This window comes from Melospiza georgiana, chromosome 1 (assembly GCF_028018845.1).
Source record: "Melospiza georgiana isolate bMelGeo1 chromosome 1, bMelGeo1.pri, whole genome shotgun sequence".
NCBI classification, from domain to species: domain Eukaryota; kingdom Metazoa; phylum Chordata; class Aves; order Passeriformes; family Passerellidae; genus Melospiza; species Melospiza georgiana.
The window spans coordinates 6255388-6276346 of NC_080430.1; positions in this window are offsets into that span (position 1 = coordinate 6255388).

The window sequence follows — 20959 nt, forward strand, 5'->3', positions numbered from 1 at the left end:
GGAATGTGTGCTCCCTGCTCGTGTCCTGGAGCCCCCTGCACGCCAAGATCCAGCAGGAGCAATGGCTCAGTGTCCAGGGCCCCAGGGCAGAAGGGACACCTCAGCAGAATCAATTTTTAGTCCTTTTCAGGGTTAATAAGGTTTTCTCCATTGTTAGGATTACAGGAATTGAGCGCTTTCCACAATTTTATTTTAATTCTAACTCAATAATATGGCTATAGGGAGCAGCAAAGGAATCTTAAGGGGAAGGAGGAGGAAGGGGGAGATGCTGAAGTCGGGTCATTCTCAAGACTTTGGGTCTGTGAGGTCCACTGACTCATCAGAGAGAGGAATGTGGCAGGGATGGATGCTGTGCACAGCAGTGAATCCCAGGTCAGCTCCCTCAAATTCACCCAATGGGGACTAAGGCTGAAAATATTCCTAAACTCATTTTCTTTTTCCTCTGGAGGGAGATAAGAGTAAACATGAATCATTCTTCTAAAAGTTTGGAAAGCATTTTGTTCCAAGAAGAAATATGTAATTTTTTTCCCTTCTTCTTCTTCTTCCAGTAACAAGTTCACAGAAAACTTCAGGAGGCTTTTACAAAGGCTTGTAAGCACTTTGAAGCTGGAGACTGTTTTTATATACGTACAGCACTTGCGTAACAAGGTCTCAACAGTGAATGGGATGCCAGGGTGAGGTTGCAATAAAGTGATTAATAGTATCATTCATGGTATCATACCTCATTCATAGGTTTCCTGTAAGTTAAGAGGAATACATTGGCAGGAGCACGGTGGTTGTGACTTTAAACACGATACTCTTGGGGGGAAAAGTTACAGCTAACACATGCACTGAAGGGCAGTGCAATTAGTAAAGCGATGTGAAAGGCTCAAGAAAATAATTTTTAGAGCAAAAGCCCGCAAAGATCAAGTTCTATGGCACAGAAATAGCAAGGTGGATATTGCCACACAGCTGGTGAAACCAAGAACAGAAAATAAGATTGTCAAAGGGATGGGTTAGGGGTGATCACTGTTTATTAGAAACACACAAGTAGGGTTTGGGTTTGTTGCTTTCTAATATGCACACAGTGAGGACTGATTTTGCCACCAAAATGTTTGCCACAAAAATGTTTGTAACCTGCTTGTGGTAAAAATCACTGAGAAGGCCAGGGAAAAGGGAATAGAAAACAGTTGTCAAATGAGAAGTAAATGTCCTGGCTGTGGGCTGCAGCAGGTCAAGATGCATTTGGAGCCTCAAGAGAAGTGACAAATAATGTGTCAATATTTCCTATAAAGCTGCTTATTTCATTTGAAAGCAAATAATGAGTCAATATTTCTGTTTATTTCATTTGGGGAATAAGTTGTTAAACAGCTACCACGTGGCTGAAGTATGGAGAAATATGTAGGGTGATAAAATATGACCCAGTGTTTCACTGCACCAGCATCCCCATGGTCAGCTAAAACGAGACATTTAGCTCGGTCCAAGAAAACATCAGCCCTGGGGAGCAGGCGGGGTGAGAAACACGGGATCACTCCCTGCCCGGGCTCAGAGCACTCCCTGGCCAGCTCTGCTCCTATTTTTAATCCTGGCTGTGCTGAGAAAAGCTCCATTGCACAGCACCTGAATGGCTGCTCTGCAGCAGGGGCTCGGCAGCGCGTCCATCACGCGCCTGTCGTCGCTTTTGAGGAAACGCGCCCAGGGCCTTTCGGATGCTGTCCTGAAGCCACCCGGTGGGACAGGCACAGCCTGGCCCTCCTGCACCAGGGCAGCTCTTCCTGCGGGGCACAGGCACACTGAGCCACCCACCAGAGCTGAAAATCGGGGGATTTTTGCCCAGGGGTTTGGGACACCCTGAAGCTTCATTTATTAAACTCTCTCTTGTCGCAGACGTCTTTTATGAAAAATCCTTTCCTTAGGATTTTTCCTCCTGAGAAGCTGAGAGGCCTCAAGAACAAAATGTAAACAATGATTATCTGCTGCTGTAGAATGCAACAAGTAGATCTGTGATTAGTCTCATAAAGTTGTTTCTACTTAATAACCAATCACAGTCAACTAGCTCAGATTCTATCTGAAACACAAACCTTTGTTATTCATTCTATTCTTAGCTAGCCTTCTAATGAAATCCTTTCTTCTATTCTTTTAGTATAATTTTAATATAATATCATTATATATATAATATATATATATAATTTTAATATAATATATCATAAAATAATAAATCAAACCTTCTAAAACATAGAATCAAATCCTTGTCTCTTCCCTCATCCTCAAACCCCTGTAAACACAGTCACACCCTCCCATCTCGTTTGCCGTGGTGTTTGTGAGGGTCCCCAGGATGAGGTGAGTGATGAGAATTTCAGAAGGTTGATTTATTATTTTATGATATTATGTCATATTAAAAGAAATTACATACTAAAACTATACTAAACTATAGAGAAAGGATACAGCAGCAGGCTAGAAAAGAATGATAATGAAAGCTCATGACTCACTCTTCAGAGTCCGACACAACTGATGGTGATTGGTCATTAGTTTAAACAATTCACATGTTTGGATAAAAAATCTCCAGACTACATTCCAGAGCAGCAAAATATGGAGAACCTGAGGCTTCTCAGCTTCCCAGAAGAAGAAATCCTGGTGAAGGGATTTCTCAGAAAATATCACGGTGACAGTTTGCGGCGTTTCACAGGGAGGTGTTTACCGCCCAAAAAGCTAAAATTTTTTCTCATCTTGCAACACCAAAGCCCAGGAGTGAGTATTGTCACTGGAGATAATGTTACAGGCTTGGCAAGATGACACTTAAAAACTTCATCAGCCTTCCAAGAATTTCGGAAATAGTGGTGAATAAAGGCAGCAAGTGCTCAGAGCAGGCAGTGCTTGCAAGAAGTGCCCTTACCAGCAGTGCTTTCAAGAGCTGTTTTTTGTTTTCACTTATCATTAGAGCTGCACAGCTCAGACTGCTTTTAAATAATTACACTTAACAGTTAAAAAATTCTGCCGTGCTAGAATAAATTTTAGCTGAGGTGGTTTATGCTTTGCAGCCTCATATGACACTCAATCTTTCTCGTGTGACTCCTGTAACAAGTCAAATTCATGTATTTTGATACTGCGCATGTGATTAAGATACTTGGATCACTTAAGCCTGCAGAAAACTGCAGTGCTCGCATGTCATTTATCTTAAAATCCTATTGTAGCACTCATGAAGTGTAATTTCTTCAGTGAATGGAAATTTATACTGACAGAGGTGTTATAAAACATGGAAAATACTGGGAGGAGAGGACCCAGCATTTTCTTTATCTCTTCAAGTGTTCACTAACGGGGATTTATTTTTCAGCTCAGCGTTGGTTCATTGCAGGTTACAGAGCCCTGGTGCAATTAAAGGGACCCATTTCCAGACTTCTTAAGCAATATTCACATTGCTTGCAACAGGTGGGAACTGTGTGCTGTGGCCTCAAGGCAGCAAACTGGTTCACAGGCTTCACTTTTCACGTTGGTCCCTAAAGCCACTTGCAGAAAATCACCCCCAGCCTAAAGAAACTCCTGGGATCCCAGCCTCTACCTCCCCATTTTAAAATGCATGGGTAGGAAAAACCAATTTATATTCATAACCTTGAGTAAATAAATTGTCACTTTAACTACACATTTTATTGTAATTAAGTGTTTCTCCGTAATAACCAACCCACACCACAGAGCTGTCTCTTAATATAACAGTAAGGCAAGTTCTCAGCTGCGAGCAGAATCAGGGAGCTTTTAAAAGCCCAGACCAGTTGATACAGCAGGGTGATGTTGCACAGTTCTCAACATGTGGAGAAAAGGTGGGTTTGCTAAAGAGCCTTGTCCTTATTTTCCGCAAATGCTGTCCCTGTGTGGTCAAAATCAAATCTCACTGGCAAAATTTCCCAGTAGGGTTTTTGCCCAGTATCAGCCTGGGTAATATCCTCTGCTCCCAGTGGATTTGCCTAACTCCAAAGGGAACACAACTGAGGCAGATTTAGACCTTCCCCAGCTTTCTAAGGACTCGCTGCTGTCACCTCTCCATAATGCAGCTACAATTAACTTTGCTGGAATTTCTATATTTGAAGCAGCTTGAAATGAGAGCCTGAACTTCCAGACGTGGATGCAGATAGTCTTTGCTGCTGTCTGTGTGAGCCCTTGGGCTTCACTCTAAAAAAGCCCACCCTTGTTGACAAATTTGCCCTTTGCAGTCTGGCTTCAGTGCAGCTAGCAAAAATAGCAAGTGATGCAGCAGACAGAATGGGCCCTAAACTATATTTTTTGATAGCTTTTCTTAGCTCCAGACTAAAGAGCAAGGCATCAGATGTTGACAAATTAGCAGGGAATATACGGAGCAAAGGGATTTGTTGCTGAAATGCCCACAATCCAGCAGTTTTGCTGTCCCCCAGAATTTGAATTTTTTCCTTGGTTTTCAGCTCTGTTTTGATTAGAGTGTAAATACCAGCCCCTGGCACATGTCAGCTGGCATCAGAGCCACGTGCCAAAGCGTTGTTCAGGTTGGAGCTTTAGTGTCATTTTACTCATCCATGGATTTTGTTAGGACTTCTGGGGCATAGCTCATTATTTTTACCACTGTAACCAGCAGTTGTCGTATAATTATTCCTCTTTAAATCCAGGAGAGATTGTCTGGCCTTCTGGGTGGGGAACTTAATTGCATGAAGGCTCTGGAGGATGGTTGGTGCTATGTAGTGACTGTGCTATTGGCACATTACCTGTCCCCAAAAAGGAGAATCCAGGCTCTAATCCATACCCCCAAGTCATGCCAGCTTGCTGGGCACCAAAGCACACCCACACTCAACTTGGAGACTCCTGTGCTCAGACAAGGAGGATAAGGGACAGCACATGACTAATTCTTCAATGACAGTGCATGTTTAATTGGTAAAGAACTGCATTTTCTATCCTTTTTTTACCCCAGGTCACAGTGCCAAAGGACTGCCTGATATTTGAGGTTCCTTTCAGGTATTTTCTTCATTGAGATGCGCTGTTCTTAAGGCTACTGTAGTTGCCAGCTTTGTCTTATGCCCTCAAGCACTACTCTGCCTTTTAGTGTTGAGAAACCAATATTCAAATTCCCCTGGAACACCAGGCTGTGCTGCTTTCACAGCTCACAGAGGGCCTTCCCTTAACATCAGGTACAAAAGCCCTGGCTGCTCTAAAGCCAGTGACCAGGAGTCAGGAAAAGCACAGTTTAGATATATATATATATATATATATATATACAGAGAGAGAGAGATAAGCAAACTACAATCCTAAACTTTAGGCATGTCAGGCTTTTAAGCTCTCTGCCTCAGATTCCCTGTAAAATACAAATAGCAGCATTGATGAGGTGTCGTTCATAAAAAAGTAAATATTTCTAACTTCCTAGAGCATGTTTTGCAGGCAGTTGAAGTCAGTGCAGGTTAAATTCAGTGGAAGGTATTTCTGCCAGCTGATGGTACGTGACCATTCAAACAGTTTACCAAGTGCCAGGGCAGCAAAATTCCTTCTCTTTAAGCTGCCTGGTTGCCTGACAGGAAAATGTGCTCTCAAATTGGTGTAGTAACACTGGAATCACTTCTTGGTGACAGCCCTGTTGACTGACAGCCTCCAGTAATGGCAATCTATTAATCTCTTGCTCTGTGGCCATAAAGCATTCTGTCCTCCTTCCATTAAAAGCCGAAGGTAAATAAATGCAGGTCCATCATTTTGCTGGCATTCTTGCTGTCTACAAAGCCTCTGCGTGAGAGGGACAAGCAGAAAGGCTGAAGAAAATGTCCCCATGGTTGGCAGGAGGCCAGCCAAGGTGTGACACTGCAGGTGTGTGTGGGGCTGCTGGGGTGCCCTGGTCTCTCCACTTTGCTGCTGACACTGCCTGGGGCAGGGCGAGGTGTGAAACCTGCCCCGGGCTTGGAGAGTGTTTGAGCCAGGTCAGGGCAGCCTGAAGTGCTTTGTGCCTTTGGGTGTTTGCCAGCAGAACCTCTGGGGTTTTGCAGCACCTGAAAAAGAGCCTGGGAATAGAGCAACCCTTGAGCCTGCAGGGTGAGGAGAGCCCTTGGGCTGCCCCTCAACCTTTTCTGCTTAAGTCACCATCCCCTGTGAAAGAGGATGGGAGTTATTCACCCACATAGCGTTCAGGTGTTGGAGTTTTACCTGGAAATGCAATGCAGGTCTTTTAAAGCACATATGGTGGCTACAGCAGCCTAGAGCCAAAGCCTGTCATCTCTCCCTCCCTCGCCTTCCTCTCTCCCCAGGTGCTCAGTTGGCAGAAGAATATCTTTCAAATTCCTCTGTTTTATTTAAAAAGCTCGACTCAGGCTTTTTAAGCTGGTTGCAATTAAGATTTAACAACAGGAAAGTTCTTGCAGAGGTGCCATGTCCCTTTGAAAGTGGCTTTGCTGAAGAAAATCATCCATATCCCCGCTGCTGCCAGCTGGACTGCACTGCAGGGTTAACTTTCACTGTTACCTGTGGCCTTGTGCCTCCTGACACACTCAAGGCATGTGTGGAAGGACCAATAAAATATGTCCTGGAGTGTTTGGTGTATTTTTAGAGTTTGTCCCAGATTATTGGCCTTTGTCCCAGATTTCAGTGGTTAGGGTATAAGAATGCCCGGTGGGGCTGAGTGCTTCCTGCCTTGCTCTCAGGAAGGCTTTAATCAGGAAAAATACCCTCTCAGAGAAGGCAAATAATTAAGTTTTTGTGGCAAATCCTCTATTGCCATTAGCAGGAGATGATAAACACTCAAGACCACAGTATAAATAGAGCAAGGCAGATGCACCAAGATTGAAAGTGCAACATTATTTTGTTACATGGTATTGAGTAATGAATTGGACATTATAACAAGGTAGCTTTCCTTTTTTCCTTTATTGAGAGCAGATTTGGCTTTTACACTGTGTAAAGTGCCTGTCTTGTGTGGAAATGCTGGTGTAACCCTCCTGGACAAGGCTCATCCCACATCCTGCAGTGTGCAGGCAGGGAGATAGTGTTGGAAGGGATCTTCACATATCATCCCATCCATTTTATCATCCCATCCTCCTCCCTCTGGCAGTGGTTCATTGACCTATGGCATTTCTGGTAAATGCTCTTCCAGCCTCTTCCTGCAGTGCTCCAGCCTCCCAGGGCATTAAGAGTTTCACCTGCAGAACTTCTTTCCTCCTGTGTAACCTCAGCCTTTCCTGACATAATTTGGTCCTTACTGACCGCATGGGGAACAATTCCTCCTTTTCTCTCTTCTTCAGCTTTTTCACATTGGAAGATTGTGTCTTCATCCTGCCAAAACCAAACCATCCAATTCTTTTGTCCCTTCCTTGTATTTCTGGTTGTGCAGCACGGCCCTCACTCCATCCCTTGGCTGCTTATCCAAATCTCAGGGGCTAAATTTCCTTGCTGAAGTCCTGGACTCCCCATGCCAACATCTCTGTCATCCTCTCCTCAGCTCTGGGGAGTTCCTCTGGATCCATGCATCCCTCCCAGTTGCATTGCAGGTCTCTGGGGTGCTGAAGAGCTCTCTGATGGACTCATCCAAGCCATTTCTGGCTTTCATGTTCTTCCACCTTGGTCTTGCCTCTTTACCTGCCTACCAACTATTTCTTGCCAGGCTGTGTCAGTGCACTTTCTGCATAGGACATTCCATGGGTCATAACAAATATGAAGGGGAAAAACCATTCTGTTAAGATCCTAGTAACTGGTCCATCAGTTTTGTAGGGAGGTGAGAGTGACACACTGCCAGTACAGATGCAGAAAAAGTCCTGCTGCACCCAGTCATGCCTATGAGAACTTGCTTTCCTTCCCAGGATTCAGCTCTTGGACATTTTGGCACGTTATCAGTGATAAATGTATTCACTAGTGAGAGCAGACAGCCCTGCAGGTTGTGATGCCAGGGTATTATTATGGGTTCTTGGCATCAGCACTGCCTCTCTGTGGATTTCAGACGAATGAAACAGAAATATTTTTATAGCCAGCCTCAAGTTTTTATCTATTTGTAGGTGTCTTGGTGCTCCCTAAATAGGGATTAGGTCCTTTGGAAGGAAGAATGCATTTTATGTATTGACTTTCCTGGGCCTTTATGCATGCAGTCCTCTCTTGCTCCCAAAAGCCATTGATATTGTCCTTTATTTTTGCCACTCATTTGTGTTGAGAAACAGGCACTGGCAGCTGGGAAATTATCAGTAATGCAGGATGCAAACAATCTGTTTTCTATTCTTGTGGCCTATCCGTGCTGTGGGATGGTGCACAGACCCTTAATTATTCACCTGCATTTGTTCAAATGCTTGCAAGTGGCTACTAATACCAGACGAGAAAGGAATTCAATAAAAATGGAGAGAGAAAGAAGAATTTTTTTTAAAAACACAAGGATAGCTTGAGGCAGAGATGAGGAGGGTGAAGGACATATGGCAGAGGTACTGGTTGGGGTATTCTGCTATGCTGGGCTCCAGCTCAAGATTCTGCAGAATTTCTGATAGGCTTTGCTTTACTTATCTCTTAAGTCCAGATCAGAATGGGAACAACAAGACTTTATCCACAGTAGTAATTAAAATGTTGCACTCCCTGGCAGGGGGAGTTAAAATCAATTTCTCAAATGCAAGATGAAGAGCAATTGGCCAGGCTTCTGCCATGGGGGAAAAGATGCAGGACTGTGATGCTTGGGAGCACAGCACAAACCCAGTGCTGCAGAAATCCAGGAGCTCTCCTGGGATCCCTGTCCTGAGGGGCACATTGCAGAAGACATGGGACAACCTCTCCATTTCACTTGGCAATGGTCCTGGCTCAAGGACAATTTCCACATCTCTAAGCTTATGGCTTAGCTGGGAAAAGCCCAAAGAGGTGCCTGAAGAGTGGCTGGAGGTGTAGAACATTTGCCATTGAGGTAAAGCTGAGAGAGAGAAGTGTGTGGCCTGAAGAGGAGACTGAGCTGAGACAAAACAAGTTACCAAATACTTGCAAGGCTGATGCAAAGAGGAGTGGCACAATGTGCCCTTGTCCCTTCTGCAAACAGGGGAATGATGGGCTTCAGCTGCAGCAGGAGCAGCACAGGTAAAAGAGCAGGAAAAATTCCCAGTGTTTTAGATAGTTCAGCTCAGGGATATTCCCACAGGCTCTCCTGGAACTGGCACTGCAGGAAGTTGTTAGACAAAGCTCTTGCAGGGATGGTTGAGGTGTTGTTGGTTGTACTGTGATCCCCTTAAAGGGATTTATCCATCTGGGTTTTTTTCCTATTTCTTCCAGTTGCCACTGAAATCATTGGAATTCAGTTCTTCAGCGTTTGGGAAGTCCTGCCACAATAGCAATCCCCTGTTTGTAATCAAGAGGATTGCAAGAGCAATCAAATGCATATTGAGCTGATGTGCAGCTCCCGGGATTGTGGGGGCACAGAATCAAGCTGAGAAGTGCCTGTGCTATAACTGGTTATTCTAAAGGATAAAAAATCCAGCTTTTCTTTCACAGGGAGATGCTCACGTGAGGAACATCACAGGTTATATTTAGTGTTACAGAGGCACAAGGGAAATCTCATTAGAGCCCAACAACAGTGATCAGTTATAAAGGGAACAGGAGCAATTTGTAAGCCCTCAAAGAAATAGTGTGTCTGTGTTCTGCCCTGTCCTCACTGTCAGCTTTCCTGAGAGAAGGGTCTGTGCCTGCCTGCTCACTTAGCCCTGATACATCACGTTTTATTTGCTGGGAGACTTCAACAATGAGCAGCAAATACTCCTGCTCCTATTTTAAACACATGGAAACTGCAGAACAGAGAAATAAAATGACTTGCACAGAGTCACAGAGAAATTTCATGGCAGGGCACAGACCAAAGTCCAGCTCCCTTGCTCCCAAACCCATGTGCCAGCCTTTCTTTTCACTGATCCTTATTTTAATCACCTTCCAATAAATTCTCTTGGCTCCTTCCTGTTGACTTCCATGGGAGTAATGCCAGGTATCAGACGAAGTTACACAGAATATCAATGCAAAAGAAGGCAGTATTAGATGCAAAGAAAGAACTGATGGAAGGGGGAAAGCAAATTTTACAAAAAAAGAATAAGAAGGAATAAGTTCTAATGCCAGTTCCATAATATCATTCCCCTTTTAATTTGTGCCTGATCAAAATTAAAAAAAAAATAGATTGCTAATATTAATAAGTGAAATGAATCTTGAATTTTATAATAGCGGAGGAAATGAAAGGACCAAAGTAATATTGTGTTGTTAACTGAGATTTTAATAATGATTCTGTCCTCAGTTGGTGCATTTATTCCACAGAAAGTAAATCATTAATGAAGAGGAGGGGAAAACAGTTTTGTGGTGATGGATTTTTGAAAGAAAAGTTAATTTTGCCTAACTTGTAGAAACTCTGAAGTATGTTGGAGCACTAAACCTAAATACCAACACATCAAAAACAGTTTGTAGAGGGGGAATTCAGCCAAGGGGCTGTCGGTGCCTGGGGTAGGATGGAGAGATGTCCAAGGCTCCATCCCAGGAGAGCTGGGGTGAGCGAAGAGGTGGATTAGAGATGTTGGGGCTCATCCTGAGGGTGGACTCGAACCCCTCTCAGTTCTCTGAGGATATTTGACTTCCCAGGTGAAGAACAAAGCCCTCCAAGGCTGATGTGGCCACTGCCCACCACTACCTTCAACCACAGCCAAGCAGTCCCCAAAAAAGGGCTCCCTGGAGCAGCAGCCTGTCACCGCCATATCTTCTGAAAAATCCCTTCGCCAGGATTTGTTCTCCCTGAAAGCTGACAAGCCTCAGAAAAGAACGAAAACAATAATTATCTGATTGCTTCTCCTGTGTTTGCTGCTTTGGAGTGTGGTTTGGAAATCATTTACCAACAGGTGAATGTTTGATTGGTTTCATGTGAATTGTTTTTACTTAATGACCAATCACAGCCAGCTGTGTCGGACTCTGAGGAGTCAGGAGCATTTTACTATTAATTCTTGTTAAGTCCTCTGTCTGTATCCTTCTTCTCTAGTATAGTTTTAGTATGGCATTAAAATAATAATATAATATAATATAATATAATATAATATAATATAATATAATATAATATAATATAATATAATATAATATAATATAATATAATATAATATAATATAATATAATATAATATAATATAATATAATATAATATAATATAATTAATATATAAATATATCAGCCTTCTGAGAACATGGAGTCACATTTCTCATCTCTCACCTCATCCTGGGGACCCTCAAAAACTCAACAGCAGCCCATTTCACACTGAGCCCCCTGGTTTGGAATGTCAGACAGAGGGAGGTTCATGGTCACAAAATAGGGGGAAGATAAACATCTCCGTAGCTGAGCTTTGCTGCCTAAGAAAAAGCAAATAGAGAACATCCATCCCTGTGTGTGTGTGAAGGAGATGGGGGAAAATGCACAATTCCCCAGATTCCTTAATGAGCACAGCACCCCGACGATGAATGTAGAAATTTGCAAATTAAACCACATTTCTGTATCTAAATTATCAAATCAATAAAGAGATGTAAACATTAAACAACATTATATGAGAGCCTGGAGTGTCACCACAAAAAATTAAGACTATGTAATTAAAAGTACAATGCAATTTATTTTTATATTGTTCTTCATTCAAATCAACAAATCTTATTACTTACCCAAAAATGTAAAGCAGGCTGCAAACTAATTCAAAAGATGAAGACAAAGTGGTTATTGCAAAACCTATGTTTCTTGTTCCCTTGCATCTGGCAACAGTCATGATTTAATATTTTAACCACTGTAATAGGTTATACTGCCGAAGAAAAGTGCATTAATTACTATGGGAAACCTAAAGAAATCTAATTAAGAACAATAAAATCACTCTTATTGACTGGGAGAAATAAAACTACGCAAAGGGAAATGAGGGATGAAAAAACTGACAACACACAAATACTAATAAATGTCTGCACAGGGTAGGAAACACACTTGTGCTGTTACTGGGGGTGTGGATTTGAATTCTGGCTGGAGATCACAGTTTGGCTGCAGCTCTCCTCTCACCCACTGGAAGCACCTTCTAATTAGCTGCAGCTCAGGGAGCTGGGTTTGCTCTGAATGCAGCCCAACATGTCCGAGCAGAGTCAGCCCCACTGGCTGTGCCTGAAAAAGCACACCAGTGTAGGAGATGGAGCTGCATTTCTGGGTGTAGTGAGGAGAGATGGAATCATTATCTCAATGGGTGCCAGCCTTCCTGCAGACTCAGAGAGGACACCCGTGAGGAAGCTGCCCTGAGTCCCAAATTCTCAACGTGTCCTGCCTGGGGACACCACAGGGAGAAATCTCCACGGGCAAATCAGGATCCATCTTTCAACCAGCCACAGCCCTTTGAAGTCATGTCAAAGGATCCTTTCTGTGTGAAATATCCACCACCTTGTGTGCTCAGCCCCAATGAAGCCATCTGCTGTCTGCACCATAAGGAAGGTACAGCCCCATCCGTGCATCCACAGGCTCCCCAGGGATGCAGGGCTGTTTTGGGAGCAGGTTCATCTTGCATCCTGCCAAACGTGTTAGGAGGTGTTTGTCTGTGTTTTCCAGATGTGAAACTGGATGGGACTGTCTGCTTTTGTCATTGTGAGGATTGGATTCTAGGATTGTGATTTTGAGATTTGATTTATCATGGTCTCGAGCATTCTTGTGATGGCAAAACTTAATTTCTGCCCACTTAGACTGCTCTCATTCCTGAATCTCACCAATGTCAGAATGTCTCTGGATGTTAAGAAAGGAGAGGATGCCATAGGGTCAACATCTACACTAAACACTTAAACAAAAACATGTGTTTTATTTACTCCAGCTGATATTAGTAGTATTAATGCCTTTTCAAACCAGAAGTAACCCTTTGATCATATATATTTATTTCACACATAAAATGGACTGCAGCAGTTCTCTGGTTCTGGATTCAGTAGCTTGTACATCATTAATATCTGCAATTATGATAAATTAGTAGAATTAACTTTGCACAGTCCTTCCAGAATTGCAAATCTTCATCAAAGGCAAGAGGAATTGTCTGAGGAATAAGGATTTCTCCATTCAATGGGTGCACACTGTGTCAGAGAGGAAGAAACAGAGTGAAATCTTTGCGAGAGATGATGCTATTATGGATGTGTACTTGCACAGAAAGCCAGAAAAAGGGCACTGCAGCACCTCAGCTGTATTTTGGAGGTACCACTGACACCCAAAGTTGCACAGTTTTGTGCTCAAAGGTAAAAGCGTTCTCCTTTCCCAACCTTCGCCCACAGGAAACAAGGTTGCAAAGCAAAAAGCATAGACAGGGGTTGTTAGAGGGAGTTTTGATTGACTGGGGGTTATTTTGCAACACAGAAACATCTGAGCAGCAATGCCTTTTGATTAGCAACGAGTTTTTATGTTGAACCTTGCAAGACACACAAGGATTACTCAGGAAGAGTGTCACACAGACCATGTGCAATTATCTACACAAGGGCTGCAGAAACAGCCTTTAGATGTAAAACAGGAATAAGCAAAGCTTAAATTCACTCTTTGAGAGGAAGATAGAAGGGGTTTTGATGTGGTAGCATCTGAAGGCCATTGTGTTAGGACTTGCCATGCTGTACATGCTCTACTAATCCAGGATCCTTAGTCATCAGGACTTTGTGTAGTCTGTAGAGCTCTGCACTGCCAGACACCCAGGGCTGTGCAATCTCAGCTCACACAGCGCTGTGCCTCTGGCCCATGCTTGGAACTGGGGTCTTGGGGTCTTAGGGGCACACAGGGGCTGTGAGCTGTTGCTCAGGAATGGAATGTTTCAGCTACCTGAGTTTTGGACTGCCTCTCTGCTGTGGCATCCTTTAGTCCAGCTGTAAATCTCTGTGCACTGTGGGGTACAGGGAGAGCTGCACCACCAAATGCCTGAGGTGCACCACGAGCACCAGGGCAGGGGAAGGTCTTGAGGGTGGTGGTGGGATGAGGCTCAACTCATTTCAGGTACTTACAGAGTAGACTTCTAAGTGGGAGCTGCCGCTCTGGGCTTTCCAGGCAGAAATAGGAAGGTTTATTAAGGAGAAATAGGTGGTTTTATTATGCCATTCATCTGCCCTGTTTTAAGCATCTCCTTTAAGAAGAGATGAATCACTGTGGACTCCATCAACAGTATTGACTGGCTCTCCACTGACTCACAAGGGAGCCACAGGTGAGCTGCCCAAGAGCAGATTTCTGCTTTATTGGGGTGAACCTGCCGAGAGCTTCGTGCCCGTGGTGTAGGGCTTGGCTGCTCTGAGCAGCTCAAACTGTGGCATTTCAGTCAATAACTGCTTCAGCAAGCTCAGTGTTTTTGGACAAATGACACCCCTCAGGAGGAGTTTGCAATGTTAAGTAGATAAAAGGAACAGCAGGTGGGAAGCAGAGGTGGCCTGTTTTCAGTAGGAAATGAAGTCTGTGCTTCCTGCTCCTGCACCACATGCCTCAAAACCTGTGTCTCTTTTATAGCAGGTTTTCATATCTTCAAGGAGAGATTAGCTCAGGTGTGAACTCATCATAGTGATGATTAGTTCATGATGACTGCTGTCATCTCCCTCCAAACTGAAGGGGTCCTGTTGTAGCCATATCTCATTCCCCGTGGCTATTGCTGCTCCTTATCCTCAGAGCATCAGCTGCCTCTGAGGAAGTCTTGGGCCATCAGGAAATAAACTGTCTGGGTCACCAAGCAAGCCTGTGCCTAAAAGAGAGGGAAAAAAAACCCATCAGACTGTAGGAGCAAGAAGCAGAAAGGCAGCCCACACGTGTAAGAGTGGCAGCCTCTACAGTGTGGTGTGTGTCCACACGTCGCTGCAGAAGCCATCTCCCTTCGGCTGTGATCGCTCTCGACTGTTTGCAGTCTGTGTGCCGTGACGTGCATGGAATATTACTACAGAAATGTGCATTCTTGTTAATAGGTATGGTTTAGGATGATTGTTAGCAGAGCATAAGGCCTTATTGATTGAAAGTGGCATATGGCAAGGATGTATAATGATTCACTTTGGCTGCTAGTTCGAAATCCTATTCACGGGTGGAAAAAAAAAAAACCCCGCTCTCCTTTGCAGTCAGGCTTCATTCTTTCTGCAGCGTGTTTTTCAAACTGGGCTATTTTACAAGTGATCCCTAGGAGAGATTTCCTGCTCTCCTGGGTGTGTGCTCAAAGCTCTTTTCAGTCTTGCAAGGGCAGGTCACCAGAACAAAAGCTGAAGTTATCATATGCCTCCCTTTGAGCAAAAGGTTGTTGCAGTTCTCTCTCTAAAACTCTTTTTCTGGGTATTTTGTGTTTAGGAAAGGTGGTGGACTTGAAAGTCTGATCACAATCAATACCAGGGATAGCTAAAAAGCTGGTTTCCAGCAGCATTGCTTGGTGCCTGGTGGGAAAGGGTGTAAATCCTCACCTGCAGCAACAGCCTTGTGGGAATAGTTTTGGTATTTTTTTCCAACTGCAATTTTGAAAGACAAAGATGCCAGTGCCCCAGCAAGCTGCAGGAAAAGTGAGCTCTTCTCTGGATCCAGCTACTCTTCACCGGGGGAAAAAAATGCATGTTCCTACATGGCATTAGCAAACACAGAGTAATTAACCTGAGGTAAAATCCCAGTGAAGGCAAAGCAGACAAAGTATTAATAAATGTGAACTGACAGAGATAAGCCCGGAGGACCTCATCTATCTTCCCCATGTGCTAGCAGGTCCAAGTGAAGCTGAAGTTGTCTCACCTAGTTTCCTTGTGCAGACTGACAAGGTAAGCACAGACCTTGCACTGGGTAGAGGTGGCACCTTGTGAGTGTTGAGTGCCCCCACCTCCCATCACTGGTGCTTCTGAGGGATCTGTTGAACCACAAGAGAGAGTTGTCCTGAAGGATGACAGCTCAGAGTGGCGCTGTCCTGGTGCTCTAGAGCAAACATGGCTGGAAGTGATCCCAATGCTGACCCCAGCACCCCCTCACCCATCCCTGCTAGGTCAGTGCAGGTCGGGATTTGGCCAGGTTGGCTGGGCATTGGAGGAGAAGGTGGTGCCAGCAACTCAGAGCTATCTGGCAACCTCCACTGAACAGGGAAAAGCTGCAGGGACTGATCCTAACCCAAATGGATCAGCTCATACAGGAAGATAACTTGCTGACAGAGGAAAAGTGTGTGATCTGTGCCATTCCTACAGCCCTTCAAACCTCCTGACCTTTATCTGGCTGACGTGCAGTGAGATCTGGACACTTTTATTGGCAACAGCACTGAGAGCAATCCAAATGACATTCACTTCACTACTGGAGGCACAGCTCTTGTGTTTCCCCACCAGCAAATAAAGAGCAGAGCCTTCATATATGTCTTTTCTGGGAACTGATGCTTTCTAGGAATTGCTTACAAAGAATTAAGTAATCTATTTGATTGTCATCCAGAAGTCTTGGGCTTGCTAAATGATCTTGCACAATTCTTTTTATCCAGGAAGATACTCCTTCAAGATGGTCTCAAGGATTTGCCTGTGGTAGGCAAAACAGGGCTCCCTTGAATAAACTAGCTCTGAACAGGAAAATAAATGGAATGCCTTTCATTATACCTGTCACCAGTTTATTTACTCTGTGTCCTTTTTCTACCATAAAAGTCTTGAGTGATTTCAGCACAGTGAAACATCTGCACTCATTTTCAGAAAATAACAACAACTGCCAATGTATGAAATCACTATTTTCTCAGAACTCCTATTGTTCAGTGTCCGGCCCTTATTGTTCCTCATCTCCTGTGAGTGGTTTACAATCAAATCCGCTTTATTTACAGTGGAAAGCAAAATATGTCAGAGCAAGACAATTGACTATAAGCCTTCAGTCAATAACAGCTCATTTTTGTGCATGCTAAAGTGTAGTCATTTCTTGTGCTCATTGAAACCAGTGGCAGAATTCCCACTTGGAGGTGTCAGTCCAGTCCTGTGCCAGGTGCTGGGCTCCTGCTAAGCCTAAGCTGGTACACCTCACCATGCACCTTCTAAACCTGGATCCAGCACACACAGACCACATTTCCATAGGCTCCATGAGCCACCCTGCACAATTAAAGACTTGTATCAAACAATACTTTAGCATTGTTCAACTGGTTTGCTGCTTAGGGACTTTTGTAAGATACTGAGCTGTCAGCACACAAATCATCTCTATCCCACAGTGTCTCAGTCTTTACTTTTGGTTTGTGGCCAACATCAACTCCCACTGAAGGCCTTTCTTATACAGTTTTCCAGTGAATGCTTTCCATGGGGTCATCACATCTCAGAGATAAACACTGAAAAGCTGAAGCATGCTATTAAGCTTCTTAAAACATTAGAAAGACAATCATTTTGACAGAAGAGATGTTAATCACACTTCTGTGAAAGCTTTTCATCTTCAAAGCATTTAACCAACATTAATTACATGTAATTGGCTTTTCCAATGTACATCATGCAAAACACACCTTTCATGTCACTTGCTGCTATCTCGCCCAGGATTTCTGAGACAAAGCTGTTCCTCTTCAGTGCAGCACAGCTTCCTGAAGCCACCTGAGGCCTCATCTTGCAACTCCCAAAGGGCAGCATTTAAAACAGCAGTTGTACGGAATATAAACACCTCAGCTGAATGGTGAGATCTGGGGAAAAAAATGAAGCCATCCCACTCAGGTGCCTGCAAAGCTGTGTCTCCATTTCCCTGACAGAATCATCTGAGGATCAATGCTGTCCCCATGTCTGGGGGGGTCCCTGCCTGCACCAGGCCCATCCAGGCCCCGCAGCCACTCTGGTGTCTGCCCCAAATATCCAGGATGCCCCAGGCAGAGCAAGGTGCTCTCTGGACTCCAGCAGCACTGCATCTGGCAGGCTAGAGGGAAAAGAGAAGGGATCTCATTTCCCATGGATGTCTTGTCTTCAATCACCTACTCAAGAAGTTGAGAATCTGGATCCATTCCTTTCATCTGTCAGGGGATGTCTGAAACCCCCATCCCCACCACCCTGCCTTGCTTTACTTCCATGACCTTTTCATCAAAACAACTGCTGCATTCAGCCACAAACAACTTGAAAAACTGTAGATTTTGATTCCAATTTACAGTGTGTGTGAGACAAAAAAAATCCCAACTGTCTTGCCCAGTGAACTGTCAGGATTCAACTAGAAAATCCAAGTTCCGTGTGTCCTTGGAAGAGATGGCTAGTATTCAAGCTCCCTGTAGCTCAGGGCTGAAAGAAAAGGATTTTGGAAGCATAAGTCAAAACACCATAGATTTCACCAAAAAGGATTAATGAAAAAAAATCCAAGAAAAGAAAAAAAATGTTTACAGGGATTGGATCACAGAGAATTTATTCTGGCTATGAGCACTGGTTGGAGGATAAGGTTCACAACAGGTGAGAAACCAAACCCAAGCACTATCTGGGATCAACAGCACCACTCAGGTCAGGAGATAGGTGAAGGTCCTGATAAGTGTCTTCCCTCTCTTTGGCTGCCTTTCAGAAGGCAATATTGAAGGTGATGTTATGCTTGTTTTCATATTGAGCGTGGAGCCATTTACAAGCTGATTAGCTCCATCACTGTTTATATATGTAGCTAATAGAGCTAAAAAATATGCTGTAAGTTCAATGGCTCATGAAGGTATGAAAGCTCCACCTGGCAGCCTGGCATTCCTGCATTCCCTTGAAGCAAATAAATGTGCTTTCCCAAAAGTTCAGGACTTTCCTCACTTTTATTCTTAGCTCTCAACTTTTATTCTTAACCCTAGAATAAAGCCCAGAGAATAAAATCCTAGAATAAAACCCTACACAGCCCAGAGAATGAGTTTCCCATGGAGTTGTTTGGGTCTGGGATAATAAGTTACAAGAATTTTGAACTGTCTTGCACATTGAAAGGCTCTTCATCCCTCATGAGCATCTGCTAGAGAAAGGGAATCATGCCTGGTATGGTCAGGATAGGCAGAAAATCAGCTGTGCTGAGGATTCGAAATGCCCAGGGACCTGGCTTCAGATCCCAGAGAGGGAGATTTTTAAAAAAACATTGAAGTGGCAGGTTCCAGTGCAAGTCCTAGTTTGCTCCTGAATCAACAAAATCCTCTAAAATCCCACAGAGCATCACCTGTGGCTGTTTATTTTTCAGACTTCTTCAGCACCTCATTCTCAAGATTATAGCTCAGTTATTGGCCACACAGCCCTGTCAGACTGCTCCTACCCTGGGAGTTAAGTAAATGGTTAAGTGTGTTATTGGTTCAGAGCTAGGACACTCTCCACCTTGCTGGATTGAGCCCTGTAATCTGTTCATACTTCCTTTTCAACTCCTGCGAGTAACCCCAAGCAGGCTGGCAACACTAAGTGCAGAGTTGCAGGAGATGGCTGTGGCAATTTCTGAATGACAAGAGCATTTAAAAGAAATGTCAAGAGTCTGTGGGCTGCGAGCTTTTATGTTTCAAGGAGAAACAAGAACAAAGGAGGGACAATAAATCAAACAGCAACAGCTTAGCATGCTCCATCTCTGAGAGTTAACCTCTTGAAAGCCACGGCCCCGACACAGCCAGGGCCACAATCCTTTGATGCAGTCCATTATTTTGTACAAAGTGATGGGAGCAGCAGGGTGGGCTCCTCCATGCATGCCCAGGGGCCATGCACACTGTGCTTTGCTTGACATGTGCTATGCATTTATGGGTTAACATCAAACATGAGCTGATTTATAATTTTTAATCAAAAAAGGATTATAACCTAATAAATCCTAATAACGTATTCTGTCTGGAGGTTATGTGGTGTAGTCATATAATACACTGGTAACTTTGCTCTCCTGAGCCTGGAAGATGGTGTAAAGTTTTTGATTTGTCTGTAAACTGTTCCTTGGAAATGCTTAAATGGATCAAGACCCTCCAAGCACCGTGGTGCAAATGATGATCCCCTTGGGTGGAGCCTTTCCTGCTCTCACAGGGTTTGGAGCACTTGAATGAGACACCCTTGGAAGCTTGCAGCATCTCTGTGAGAGGAGTATCTCCTCTCACTTTCAGAGGCCAAGTATTTATGGCTAAGTGCTAATTATTGGCAGTTAGCTGGTTGAATCTAAGCATTAAACATATCAAACACATCACTGAAGTTAGCCAGAGCCCTAAGGAGTCCTCCAGCCTCCAGAGGGTGAGGGCTGGTTTGTAAGGGCACGGCATGTTTTGAAGTTTAAAAATTATGACCACACTAAGAAAGACTTAACCCTCCCTACTGGATTTCCTGGGTTTTGGTTCTCCCACCCAGATAGACAGGTATTATCCTGGGGAATCTGTGAGTAAGCCAGACCTGTCAATTATCAGAGGGGATTTCTGAGCCTTCTGTTCCCAAAGAATGATCATCTTCCCTCCCATCCATACTCTGCCTCCCAGCAAAAGGCTGTCCTGGAAGAACATTTACTTCCCATGAGACCTAATTAACATTACAAGACTAATGGAGACTAAGCATAAAGAATTTTTAAAAAGTCCTTTGACTGCAGAGCCATTTTTAAAGCTGCTCCTCCCTTCTCTTTGTTTTCACACAATAGCTAAACCACCACAGTGGGGATAGGGCAGGGGTCAAGAGGTCCAAGGTATTTTCAAGTTAGTTTTTACCATCTTGCTGTTACCTCACACTCTTCCGCTATGTTTGCACCCATCTGCTGCTTTTTTCAGCCTCCTCCTAAGGCTGCCTTCAGCCAAGGATGTTCTCTTTGTGTGAGAGCAAGTGCATGTCCTGATAAACCTCCATGAGTGGTCAGGGGAGAGACCTCAACAGAAACCTTCAGTCTTGCCACATCTTCACCCCTGCTGGAGGATAAAGTCACCTGGAGCCTGATCCCAGCCCATGGAAACTCCAAAGGGCTTTGGAGCTATTCCTTTGACACTGGTTTGCTAATTAAGGAAGGATTTCCAAGCCGATCAGATAAAGAAATCCATCAGGATCAACCAAGTCTATGCCAGTAGAATTGCTCTCACTCAGGTGTCACAGAATCGGGTTGGGAAAAGACCTCTGAGACCATTGACTACAACTTTTGCCTGACCACCACTGTGTCCACACCCCCAAGGCACTGAGTGCCCTGTCCAGCCATTCCCT